Below are 13,331 nucleotides of genomic sequence, written 5' to 3'. Positions count from 1 at the left end.
CCGTAGTTAAGTAGCGCTTTAGCCAGCACAATAGAGGTGCCCCTAATTAAGCAGCATTTTACCCAGCACAATAGAGGTGCCCATAGCTAAATAGCGCTTTACCCGGCGCAATCGGTTTTCGTGGAGGTGTGCGCAGTGCCAACCTGCGCACCATAGGGCAACATGGAGCAACGTAAAGCAATGTTGCCTAAACACAGCCACACCCCCTAGCCTGTCTGGACAGTAGTAAAATAAAAAGCAATGACAAGGTTCGAACCCGGGAAACTTTGCACCATAATCAAAGTACTGAACCACTAAGCCGTGACAGTTTAGGCTAAACAGCCACTGTTAACATACATATACTTATAAATGGTAGATTAACCATTGCTAAGCAGGTCTACAGTCAGCCGAGAATTTTCAAAAATGGCCAATCACAAAAAAGTGTGGGAAATGCGGCATATTTAAGCCCCATAGGCGGGAATACTCACCATAACTGATTGTAGCTCCTATCTGCAATTAGAATGGCTGGTGCTGGAGAGGGTACATGCTTTAGAGCACAATGCTGGAGCATCGAGGAGTCAAAATACATGGTTTGGGTCCTTGTCCACCATCATGAGTCAAGACTCCTGCAGGGTCAGTTCCAAGGAACGGAGTACAAAGCAGAGGCTTGGAACCAGTTAGCTCATAACCTCACCAGTGTCACAGGCATTCCTCAGACTGGTGAGCAGGTCCATCACCACCATGCAGACCTGAAGAGACGGAAGCAGGACCTACTGAACCAATGGATACAGGAGGCCCATGGGATGCAAGATGCCCCACTACTGAGTAGGTAACCATGGAATGCAGTATGTAAGACATGCTAATTTATTCTATATAATGGATAGGTATGTCTCGATATCCCTTCATTTACTTCACAGCTGCAGGTGTCCGCGCTGTGAATCAGCAAGCCTATGCAGATAGGCTGCTAAGGCTGCTCCACCAGGCAGGTTAGTAATTATTCTGCATGTATTGTTATATAAAATAGGTGAGAGAGCCTGAAAGAAAGTCTTGTAGCCCAATAATACAGCCATAAAATACCCTGAATAATTCCTCTGCATGTACTGTTATATAAAATAAGTAAGAGAGCCAGAAAAACAGTGTAGTAACCCATTAAGAAGGGTATAATATGTCCAGAATAATATCTCTGCATGTACTGTCATATAAAATAAGTGAGCGAGCCTGAAAAAGAGTGTTCTAACCTATTAATAAAGGTATAATATGTCTTGAATATGTCTACCATATGCACTGCAATATCAAATAAAGGAGAGAGCCTGTGGAAAAGTGTGTAATGTAATTAATAAAGGTATAAAACCTGGAGTGTGTCTGTGTCGCTTACTTTGAAATGTTGTTGTACCCTTGCATTATACAAATAGTACTGTTTTAATAAGTGCTGGCAACCCACAGTTGGGCAGTCCCATCTAAAGTGGTTGATGGAAGTGCCAGTAGCTGTGAACCAAATATATACAGTCCTCAACAGTCAGTTACTGGCTGGCAGGCATAAGTAAATCTGGCACATGAGTAGCTTGTTAATTAGATCCCCAAAAATGTGAGTGTGCTACACGAAATGTAGGGTTCTGTACAAATTTAACTGAAAATGTCATGTGAACTCATCCAGATATGTAGATAAAGAAATATAAATAAAATCGATAAATATGTAGCAGTAACATCTGCATCTTGGACAGTTAGTATGTCAGATATGTAATGAACTGGCCAAACCCATTACACAACCTAATGCATGTTGCCAAGTGTAATAATACATGTAGGGGATATACACCTGCAGTCAATAGGAATGTAATGTAGACTAAAAGTACTTATAAGATGTCAGTTGAGGTTTCTTTCTACACCCTACTGTATGTACATAAACAATGCAATTCCACATCTCAATGGGTATGTGTAATCTCAAAACATTTGTTGGGGCATATGTCCTATTGTTCTATAAATATCTGCATTCACTTTGATGCATGTGCCCTGTTCAAACACTACAATCATGGTGGCCTGTTGCCACCAATCATCACTGCATGCTGTTGGAATGTCCACTGTCATTCAATATATGCATGTGTTATGCTTGCTGTTCAACTATTGGAACCTTGGTGAGTTGGGTTAATGGGAATATTACTGCATGCTGTTACAACGAACTTGGAATGCTGTTGTTTATGTTGTAATTAAACGCACCTAATTACAGAACGTATGGGAAGGCCGGTCCCAGAGGACCCACCTGTCCCTCCTCAGCTGGCGAGTGCACCTGGCACCAGCAGGTCCGGTGCCCAGCCCGGGCTCCCCTCCTCCATTGGTCCTGTGCCACCTTCGGGTGGAAGTGCTGCAGGGGATGGGGCTCGTCCCCCCATGCAAGCGTGGGCAGAGAAGGGCCTCTTGTCACCCTCTGAAGGATACGGGTTGTGGTGCGTAGGGAGATCCAGTGTTTAGTCGCTGATCCCCTACGCCAGCTCGAGGCAAGAGTGGCTCGTCTCACGGGTGAGCCTGCCCGTCCTACGCAGCTCCCAGCACAGCCACCCTCGGGGCTGTGAAGGTGCAGTGGTGACTGCCCATGGGTGGGGATCTCAGTTCTACTGTTACCATCTGTGGGCTCATGGGCTTGCGATTTCCAAACATCCATCCCCATCAATTGTGTTCACCCACCCCATGTGTCATACACCGCCCCTGTATGCGTCTTGTTTGTCTTGTCTGTTTACCTCCCCAACCTACCTCCCCAAATATACCTACTTCCTCTACCTCACTTTCCACTCTCACCTGAAAAGAAAAAGGGCAATCTGTACCCACAAAAAAATTACGCCCCATACATAGCTGCCCATTTCGCACACATGTAAACGGATAATTATAATTGGCAGTACAACATACTTTGTTGTCCTCACCCCCCTCCCAGGGGTGGAAGGTTTCAAATTTCACTCCAAATTTATTGCATATGCACAGCTGTTGCTGGTAAAGATATGGGCAGCTATGGACCTTCACTACACCCATCCTGCACATCCCAAGCTTGTTTTCCTACGGTCTTTCCCTCTTTGTGCCCCCTTTTTCACCACTTTCCTATCTCCCCATTTTCTTTTCTTCCAAAGAAATTAGAGTGGGGGTTAGCGGGAGTAAGCACTTTTAAGCAGTAGTTAGAGGGTTTAAGCGAGTGTGCCCATGTGTGCGCTTAGCTAAGCATTGCTAAGCATCACGCAAACCCAAGCAAACCAGCTTACAACTGCTTAAAAGTGCCTTAGTTACTCTGCATGGCAGGGCCCTTGTTCTGCTGAGCAGCAAAATAAAACACCTTTGTTAGTCTCGAACCCCAGACCTTGGCCACACTAGACTGCATGAAGTACCACTAAGCCACAGCAGATATACAATAACTTGGTGCTTAAATAAATATATCATGCATTACAATGAGTGAATGTAAAGGAAAAATAGAAAGGCCATAACACAAAGCTTGTTCTGTGGATCTTTAACAGCAATTGTTGTGGAACTGCATTACATGAGTGTGATATGAGAAGCAACCATTCTAGCAGCAAATAATGTTACAGAGGCACTTTACAACCCCCACACAGTATCATAGCAGGACAAACACTGGCATATCTGATTAGGGCAGAGGCCATACTTCCTAACTGTGACTACTTTTCAGGGATGTCCCTGATTGTGAAACATATTTTAGCTGTGTCCCTCTGAATCCCTCTGAAAAGTACTGATATCAGTCAGAAAGGTGGGGCATTACACAATGAATACTGACAATAATAACAGTAGACACTGTTTGTACTTCATAAAAGGTGTACTAATCCATATGCTCTGCTTCACTCAAGTCTACACTTACTGTCTGTATAATGTGTAAGGTGTACCATACTTTTAACTACCTATCCCTGACTTCATGCAAAGATGTATCTGAGTGTTTCATAGGCCTGGCAGAGGCACAAACACACAGGCATATCAGCTATTCTGCTGTTACACACTCTGCAAATAGCTTTGGTAGGACTTCCACAATCATACCCTTATGTAGGAGTACAACACAGAATTCCCAAAGGATGTAGCCATATACTGGTAGCAACTGACTGTAACAATGCCATTGTACCAGTGCTGAAAACACCTGTGGGTTGCACAGACAAAGAATAACAGTGTAACATCTGTGTATCATCTGGATAGGTTCACAGTTGGGAACTATGCAGACAGACCACCTGCCTTGATAAGCTAACAGGTACACACCAATCCTTTAAGTCCAGTAAGATAACGTTCACACAATAATACATAATGCTCTCTGCATGTCAGCACCCCCCCCCCACACAATTAAAATATACTTGTGTGTTTAGGGTCTACCAAGGATGTAGGTAGGCATACTCAGTACTGGAATTGTCCAGTTGTCCTGAGATCCTTGTGCTAATGTCAACAATAAAAAATACAAACCATGCAGAAGTGAGTACATTAATATTCACAGTATAACAGTTCACAAACTGTTCATGTGCCAAAAGAATACTTCTCAATAACTACTTTTGTATGGCAGTTAATTATATGAGTAGAAAAGAAACTACATAGTCAAATATATCTTGTGTAAGTATTTGTAGGGGTGAGTTAAACTCTACACTGATAGCTCTGTACTGGAAGTGGCAACAGTCAGGTCTGAGTACAACATGTACATCACTGTCCACACCTCTAGCTTCAGATATAAGAAGTATACCAACCTTCTGACTTACACAGCAGTGTCCACAGCAAACAAGCATGGGCCCCACTCTGGAAATCTGAAAGGGCTACGCCTACATACCTTAGCAATTTATAGCATTGGGTTGCTATGACAGTGAGTACTGCAATTACCACACAGCAGGCTGTATGCATTTACCAAATGCTGGGCACCAATTGGTGCAGAGGGCATCACATGCACATGCGCAGATACCTATAAAAGCAGACTGTACTTACTATCCCCACATGCAATCATTACATTGCACATGTCAGAGACTATATAACTCCTGGAGAGTAGTGAGAAAAAATTATTACTTAATAAAAAAATATTAATTAAGTAAAAAATATATACTTAATTACTAACCAAAAATATTAATTACGAAAAAAAATACTTAATTAATAACCAAAAATAAAACTTAAGTAAAAAAAAAACATTACTTAATAAATAAAAAAAATAAATAAATAAAAAAGTTGTCAAAGCATACACAGACGGACCTGAAAGTGACAAACAGGTATGTAACAGATATGTAGTTACCGGCAAGTAGTAGATGTTTATGAATAGTACTGTACATACTCTGAAACATGCATATGTGGCAGCTGTAGGTATGTATGCACTGATGCCATGCATAACTAATGCCATGGACAAATTAGTGTGTAGCTGTGTGCAGTGGGACATAACTGTGACATATGTAGCTCAGCATTATATGTCAAGCATCTGATCATGTTATCAATGTTTTGTACAGTACTGTGTATAATGGCAGTTTGGGGAAGTAGTGCAAACACCTATATAAACTTGGTTGTGACAGAGTAAGACATGCATGATAGTCATATAATGTGTAGCTTAGTATTGGCAACTGCTGTACCAGGCTAGTATAGTAATGTAGCATTTGCAGCTATATATACTCCCTGTACTATTACTGTATGCACACATGTGACAACTGTCCACGTTGTAGCAAGGCCCAACAGGTCATCCGTGAGGTGTACGGACTTACAACAGTGTGGACCTTGTGTGTGTATGGCACACACATATGGAGAGATATTTATGTGTCCGATATATTAGCATCTTAACATGTGCATAGAGCAAGGGACATACTGCAACTGTTTGTGAAGGGTGGAAATTTATATGTTGGTGCAGGCTGTTATGTGCATATTTATATGTAGGTTGTAGTGTGTGGCAAACAAGACAGCATACAGTGCTGGCATATGACATGTGGTGTTTAAACGCTGTGGGTATGATTTGTTAGGTTTTTCGTCTTCCAGACAGGGGGTCCTGCTAAAGATACATGGGCTGAGAATACCTTCCATGCATTCTGCACAAGACTGTGCAATATTAGTACATAACTGTATCCCTCTCAACCTTTGCATAATTGATATTCCCACCATGAAAGGTGGACTGTATATGTGCTTATATGTATATCTATATGTACACCAATGGATGTTCATATGTATGCTCAAGCTCAATGTTGTAAACATATTGCCATCCCTTTTGTTAAAAACCCTGTACCCATGAACTACCACATAGGTGGTAGCCTACTCAACACCAAAAGTGTGATAAGAGACTACGGGACACAGGTGAACAGTAGTGTCCCTTTTGATAATCACAGTGCCACACTAGTCATGTAAACTGTGTACGGTCCACATGTCATCAGAAAAGATGTGTCATCCATGGAAAAAGAGGTCAGTGTTCCACTCTACTCATCAGTCATAACACCCATCATAGAGTACAATGGCCCTGTTGGTATGTACCTCAGAAGACATCCACAGCAACTGTAGATGCCAGACACATACCTCACAAAGAGTATTACCAGACTCAAACAGATGCCCTATGCAGACTGTCTTACAAAACCACAGCTACACTGTGTTGCATACCACCTACCCAGAGGCAACCTCTGCCTAACATACAAAGCTATGCCAAACCCACAGGTGTTGGACATGCTCCATAGAAACAGATTAAAATCCATACAAGCTACACACTGTACTGATCTAAACCTTGTAACGTCAAAAAGCAGAACATGTTGGAGTGGTACATTATCATCTCAGACACATACCATACTCTGGAACTAACTATCTATCAATAGCAAATAAAGGTCCTCATTAGCAGTTGTCATGAATAATCATAATGATTTGATGTGAGATAGAAAATACAACCCAGGAATCACCTCTGTGGCTCTGCATGATAGGGGCACATGAACCTAAATTACATGGGTGTTGCAGGGCAGGGTACCATATGGCTAGGCTTCCATAGGCCCTACGGCTAATAGCCTATTAGCTACCTAGGACCCGATACACACACACGCATGTACTTGTTGCATTACTTGCTATGTGAGGTTGACTGAGTGTAATGGTGAATGTGTAGGTGAATGTGTCAAAGTTGTGTATATGTGTGATAGCCTAGTGGGAAACTGTTTATATCATGGTATGTAGTGTTGTAGCTCTGATCCCAGCAAAAGATATGTATGCTATTGCTAGGCAGGAAAAGCAGTATGGCATATGGTATGACGTAGTCCCATAGTGTTGACTGGAGTGTGCCATTGTAGGCTAAAGCAGTACATGTATGCTTATTGATTGTTAACACTAGTGAATACAAATCCCGTATGAACTGTAGTACTACCTGAAGCTGTAGGCCTAAACTGCACAGTATGGTGTATATCCACATTGCTTGGAAACTCTGTTTTGTTTGTTACCTGCAGTCCTCACACATTATGTACCTCAGGCAAGAGGTTTTGTAAGTGCTGACACACAGTACTGTATGGTACACAGATAAACCTCATCTGGGTTGCCATACCTTTGTGTCTTGTAAGTATGTCTGATGTGTGTGTGGGCATACCTGTAACATGGCCTTGGTGGTATGTGTGTCACAGGATATAAGTGCATATCTAGCAACATGTAAAGTATAGTACAGCAGTATGCCACCTATATTGATGAATGTGCACATATGTTACTAAGGGGTTTGCTATCAACAAGTAGTGTGGTGTACTGGTAGTACTGTAACTGTACTTTACATTCATTTCAATGGATGACAAACGTTTGTATGCATTAGCTTCATATATACCTCCTGTGGCTAGGTGGTACATTGTGTCACATACAGTGTGCCATGTACTGTTGTATAGTCTTACATACTGGTTTCACTTTGTTGCTGTGCAGATCATGGTTTGGTATATAATATGTGCCAGGCACTGTCAGGCAGTTGTCAGCTGAGCAGTGATATGTGGTATTAAAAGTGTGTATCTACTGACAGCCAATAGGTTGCTATACATGGCATTTCATTGATGTCTGTACTTTAGAATGTTAAGTGTGCCACATGACTTGCTCACCATTACTGTTTTATCATCTTCCAGGGACATGTCTCACAATCGAAAACCCGCATATTCCCCTGAAGAGGAGGAAGTCATCCTAGATGCCCTAATACAACATCACAAACTGCTGTTCTCCAGAACCAGCCAGGACCAGCATGGGCACACTGCACTGTGGCAGGATGTTGTCCATCGGGTGAATGATGTAGGCATGCATAACCGGACTTATGAGCAGGTACGCCATCACCGCAGTGATTTAATCAGACATGTCTGGCAGCATGCCTCCGATGTCCACAGACAACAGCTTGTCACAGGTGGTGGTGCAGCAACACATCCACCCCTCACCAGAGTGGAAGGGCTGCTCCTCAGCGTGGTGGCTCCTGGCCAACCACTACAACAGACATGTGTCATCATGGAGGCCAGAGTCACCCAGCATGTCAACTCAGAGCGTGAAGGTAACATGGCATATCTGTAGACTACTGTTAGCTCGATTGTTAGAACATGCATTTATCAGATGTGTACTGTGTATTCAGAAGATGTGGATCCTGGTGTCATGCAATACTGATAATTTGGAGCATAATCTGTATGCCTGTGACTGTCACCTGTTGTACTACTGTAAAACTGCAAACTCACAGCAACAATGCCATAGTTGTTGACACTGACAAACTGTCTCATATCCTTGTAGGTCCCTCTGGTGTGATAGCAAGACAGCAGACCCATGCTGGTGAGTGTTCTACATTTAATATAGCATATAACATGTGCATGTCATAGGAGAGTTGTAGGCCATATACACATGTAAAACACCTACACATAATGCATGCTCTGCATGTTCTCTGTGGGACTATGCACATCCCAGTAACATGAGTAGCTGCCTCAAACACATGCAATACACAGGGCATCCCAACCAATTGTGGTACACTGTAGAGGACATTGTATAGGCAGAGTCAATACACATGCACACAACATACACCACTTTGCCATATGCAGTAAGTGTTAATATGATACACATGGTGTATGTAGACACCTGCTGTAAGGTCAGACTCCAGTATCCCAAATGTCATCAACACAGCAGACATACTATACTTGAGGGGTAGAGGCCTATCATGGGGTGGTGCGACACGCTTCAACACACAACACATTCATGTTAGGCAATGCTCCCTATTGAACACCTTACATACCCATGTAACAACTGGCTGTGAAATGGTTAATGTAGCCAAAGTGGTGCAGGTCAGGTACAGCAAGATAGTTGCCAGTGTGCATACATTTGTGGCCTTGAGTGACCACATGATGCTGCCGGATGATGGCTCATGGTGCTACACTGCATCCAGTTACAGTAACTACAGTACTACACATAGCACTCATTGCTATACATCTGACAGTTGTGTGCATCTGGCCATGGTATGCATACCTATGAGTGATGGTGCACAAGACATTGGAAAGCGTTTTATACTTGCACAGCAATGTTGTGTCCATATACACATTGTGTTCCAGGGTGAGGCCAATCATTAAACAACACACATGCATCAAATACATGTATACTGTTATCAACAAGGACTCTCTACACTCGCACTGCATGCTGACATGTGTGATAGGACTCTTTGGCTTGTGATACTGTACTCCACCATCAACCACTAATGAGTAGCTTCTGAATTGCTGTTGTTGTGTGTGTGTGTGTGTGTGTGTGTGTGTGTGTGTGTGTGTGTGTGTGTGTGTGTGTGTGTGTGTTAACTTGACTGAGTAGTATTTTTGTGTGCATGTGCTCATGTGTTCATGTGTGCATGTGTGCATGTGTTCATGTGTGCATGTGGGCATGTGTGCATGTGTGCATTTGTTCATGTGTGTTAACATCCTGTACAGATTGTAAAGTGTGTTTCCTGTCTTCCTCTCACAGGTGCTGAGGTTTTGTTGGATGAGTGCAACAGGGAACCTGAAGTCACTGCCACAAATAGTGGACATGATGATACATGTGTTGTGGCACAGGCAGGTTTGACAGGGTCTGTCGTTGGTCTGCCAATCGACAGTACACAGCTTTCCACCCCATCTATGCGCACAGTCATACTGCCAATACATCCCTCAACACCAATGGCCTTAGCTGAGGAACAGCATACAGTAGGCATCGACCAGGATATTGTGGTATCTATGGCACATACAACCCCACACAGCAGCCATACCCAGACACCTGGAATGGTACCACATAGGCATATGTCCAAGGGTTCTTGTGGGAGCACTGCTGGTTGTAATGCCCCTGGCAGACGTGCCCCCACAGGTCTCACAACCTCAGGTGTGTTCCGCGCTGTAATGCAGGCACAGGCACGTATGGAACGGTACACCAGGCAGGGACTAAGAGCGCAGAGGGCTCATAACACCGCTATCAATGACAGTATCCATGACCTTGCCGGTGCCATCCGTAATTACACCGAGGTCATTGACAGACATTGGGGGGAGATGCTAGATGTCCTCCACAATGTAATATCCATGTGCCAAGACAGTGCAGGATGGCTGAAACGTCGACATGGATGTATGCCAGCAACATCATCAGCTGGCAGTCATCGCAGATGACACACAAGTCCCAGCTGCTCCCGTAGTGGCAGTACCAGCCCCAGCAATGTTGTGGCTGGGCTGTCAATAGACCGTCCTAGCCGATCACGTGCACGTGGCTGTGGCCAGTCCCAGCAGGGACATGGGTCCAGTCGACATTCCTTTGCCTCTGACGATAGTACCCAGTCTGGCTTAGTACCCGATACTGTCTGTGGCACCCCTGCCAGGCACAGGTACTGTGTCCATGGCCAGAGACAGTGATCTGTACAGCCTGGCAGGTATAGTCTGTGGCTGTCCCACAACCTCCTGTATTTGGCAGCCACAAGGTGGAACTGTGTGCATGCAGACACACACACATAAACCAAACACCTAGGGCTAACACATACACACACACATTACATCAACATTGACCCATGCTGTACTGTTGTCCCACACACACACACACACACACACACACACACACACACACACACACACACACACACACACACACACACACACACACACACACACACACACACACACACACACACACACACACACACACACACACACACACACACACACACACACACACACACACACACACACACATGTCGATTGGATGGGTCATTGTCGGGGTCTGGCAAACCAACAACACACCCTGTTCATATGATGAAACTGTGCCACCTCCTGTCATCTGTGACATTGATGCAGGAACAGGCTAACATGGTGCTGATGCACAGGGTGACCTAATAGCAGTGTAGCAATGTTAGCATGTTCCATTCACGGTAAAAACCAAGGCAGTCCACAGTCTCAAAAACTTAAAGGCAGCTCGTATAATAAAGTCAAAGCACTAGAAATGTATAGTAAAAACGAATGTACTTTAATTAATATATACAGCAGTAACGGTTAGCGCTTTCACCAAAAATGGCTTCATCAGACCTTAAAACATGTTACAAGTGAATCCATTTAAATATTAAATCAGTCATGACATCATATCCTGCATAACAAATCACATATTCAATTACAAAACAAATATTGTATATACACATGTTTAAAACAAACATATAGAGAATAAAAACTAATAAAGCTCCATTCATAAGAAAATTAAAATAAAATGCTTAATTTATCCACAGCCTCCTTTTTCGCAGGGCTGGTTTTATAGATAATTTCCCATTTAACCCTGGCTTCTGATCAGCCCTGAACCTAACAATCCATTTCATCTCATAATTGTCTGTATCTCCCCTAATATCACCACCCCTGATACTAGGTTGGATGATCTGTAAAACAGAAAACCTAAACTCATGTGTAATATCAGTAAGCATTACATATTTTGCTAGAGCATTGTGCTCAGCCCCTGTGTGTTTAGAGTATAAGTGCTCCCTAATACACTCTCTCAACTTTCTCTTCGTCTTGCCTATATAAAATGCAGGGCATAAGACGCACCTAGCCAAATAAACAACATTTTCTGTGGCACAATTAGCTGGAACATTAAGTTGAAAAGGGTTATTACTGACTGGATGTATAAAACAGTCATTAATATCGATGTAACTGCAATAGTTACATCCCTGACAGGGTACTGTTGCTTTAAAAGAACCACTAATCATATTCTCCATTAATAAGTTGGGAAAATATAACATTTCTTTAAGGTTCTTTTTATTTTTAAAGAGAAATTTTGGTGTATCACCAACCACTTCTCGTACTTTTTCATCTAACATTAGAACATCCCAATGTCTATGTATTATATCACATATTTCAGGGGTATCAAGTGAGAAAAATATAGGTACCTTGACTAAGGGGATGTCATCCTGTTTTTTCTCAACATTTTCATTAACCAAGTTTAAGCTAGAGAAATATGGACCTGCTTTTGTACATCTAACTGTCTCAACTTCACCAATTATAACATCCACCTCATTTGGATCATAATTCCTAGCTATCAACCTAGTTCTCAAACTAAAAAGCTCATCTTTAAAACTATCATATCTTGGATTCAACCTCGAGGCTCTCATTACTTGGCCTTTCATTACATTTTGAAAAACATACCGTGAGTGCATGCTTCCTCTATGTAGGAGGGTGTTACGATAGCAAGCTTTTCTATGAACCCCCATGTTTAAGAAACCATTGCTTAATCTATAAATCTGAACATCCAGAAATGATATATTATTTCTTGAATAGTTCATAGAGAATTTAAGATAGTCATACTATTTAAACGTGTCAAAAAATTATTCAAAGACACATCATCCCCCTTCCAAATAAAAAACAAATCGTCGACAAAACATTTGTAAAAGTCGACATTCATCTTAAAATCCTCTAACTGAAATAGATTATCTTCCTCCCAGCTAGCCATAAAGATGTTGGCGTAGCTGTTGGCACACGGAGTGCCCATCACCATGCCATCATTCTGAATGTATAGCTGATCATAGAAGAGAAATATATTATTAAGTAGTACAGTTTCCAGAAGCAAAGAGACCAAATCAATGGTACTGGGTCCATAATCATAATGTACAGTTAAGTAATGTTGTATTCTTTCAATACCCTCTTCATTAGGTATGACAGTAAACAAGCTAGTTACATCTAGTGTAACCAAAATATAGGGTGAATCATATTCAATTAATTTTGTATACTCATACAAACATATTAAGAACTCTTTACTGTCTCTTAAAATATATGTGTTAGCATCCACTAAGGGTCTCAAATGATGATCAACATATAGAGATAGGGGCTCTGTAACGCAACTGCGACCAGAGACAATAGGTCTAAGGGGAGGGTTCATCGAATCTTTATGGACCTTGGGAAGTCCATTAATAACAAGAATTAAAGGGTTTACTACCAATAAAAACT

This window comes from Protopterus annectens, chromosome 1.part2 (assembly GCF_019279795.1).
Source record: "Protopterus annectens isolate FY-2018-M chromosome 1.part2, PAN1.0, whole genome shotgun sequence".
NCBI lineage: Eukaryota > Metazoa > Chordata > Ceratodontiformes > Protopteridae > Protopterus > Protopterus annectens.
Note: the sequence above shows the minus strand (reverse complement) of the source record.